The sequence below is a fragment of the Elephantulus edwardii genome, unplaced genomic scaffold (genome assembly GCF_000299155.1).
Source record: "Elephantulus edwardii isolate Elephantulus edwardi_28Jun2011 unplaced genomic scaffold, EleEdw1.0 scaffold00031, whole genome shotgun sequence".
Taxonomy (NCBI): domain Eukaryota; kingdom Metazoa; phylum Chordata; class Mammalia; order Macroscelidea; family Macroscelididae; genus Elephantulus; species Elephantulus edwardii.
Genome location: NW_006399781.1, coordinates 3,692,542 through 3,694,141, shown reverse-complemented (window position 1 = coordinate 3,694,141; position 1,600 = coordinate 3,692,542).

The window sequence follows — 1,600 nt, the reverse complement described above, 5'->3', positions numbered from 1 at the left end:
ATTGTGCAAAATTCAATCATTCTATCTTCAGCTTCATTTCTGTCACTGAGTCCATGTTTTCCAACTACTAATTCTTCTTCCCTGTTCCCAACTTTTGCGTTCCAGTCGCCCATTATTATCAATGCATCTTGATTGCATGTTCGATCCATCCCTGCCTGTAAGAGTTGGTAGAAATCATCTATTTCTCCTTCTTTGGCTCTGGTTGTTGGTGCATATATCTGAATATAGCTCAGGGGTAGAGCATTTGACTGCAGATCAAGAGGTCCCCGGTTCAAATCCAGGTGCCCCCTTACAAGCTTTCACTTTAATATAGAAATATAAAAAATGAGAATACTACTTTCAGTATGTTTAAAAATGGTATAATAGAAATTACTTGAGCATAATCATCGCACTGCAAAAAATCAAGTACATTGCCATCAAATTGATTCTGACTCATATTCATTCCTTGGACAGAGTAGAACTGCCCCACAGGGCTTCCAAGGCTGAAATCTTTACAGACACAGATGGCCATATCTTTGTCCCATGGAGGACCTGGTGTATTTGAATGGTGGACATTTTCATTAATATATGTGTGTTTAAACACTGCACCACCAGCGTTCCTTCACCAGAGTAGTACTAAGCACAATAGTCAGGATCATTAACAAAAGATCAAATCTAACGATGGCTGTGATTTCAGAGGCTGTAATTGCATGACGAAGATTGCTCATCTTTCTCTCAAAGAATAGCTGGTGGATTTGCACTGCTCACATTGTGTTAGCAGCCTAAGTCCTCCTTACTTATAAGACCAACAGAGGAAGGATAAATACTTTCCAAGTAGAACATACCCACTAGGACTCTAGACCTAGAGTTAGCATAATATGCAGGGGGTTCGGGGGAACCCAACAAAACCCCAAGACATACATGCATTTATTTATTTGTTGTTGTTAAATGCCGTCGAGTTGCAGACGACTCATAGCGACCCTATGAAGGAGAGTCCTTGACGCTTGGGTGCCTTTCATCCTCTCTCCAAGTTCATAGAGTTTCCGGAGGCAAGCTATTATGGAAGTGGATGCCACTCCTCCTTCCACATTTGTTTAATGGGGAGCTCCACCCCACTCTCAGTCCGCACTGGGTAGCCAACCATGAACGCATTTGACACATCCATGTCACAGTGTTCAGCCTCACAGCAACCACAAGTGACCGCGGGACAGCCACATACACATACACAGCACCATCCTCTCTGACCAAAGGATCACAGCCACGCTGGGTCGAGCAAACCTGGGCGATTATGGCCGTCTGTCTCCTCCCTCCTCTTCTCCTTTTGGGCTTGAAGCCGCTGCTGCCTTCTACCCAAGGCAAAGCATGGCTTCCCTGGCTCCTGCAGGCAGAGTAGTTTATTTATTTAGTATCAAGTATGGAAATACAAAGGAGGAGGAACAGTTGTAAGCAGACCCTAGTGATTGGAACATGGAAAGTGAGAGCCATGAAGGTAGGAAAATTAGAAATTGTTAAGAAAGAAATGGAATGCATAAATATTGACATATTAGGCATTGGAGAGATGAGATGGACTAGCATGGGGCATTTTGAGTCAGATGACCATATGATATATTACTCTGGAGAT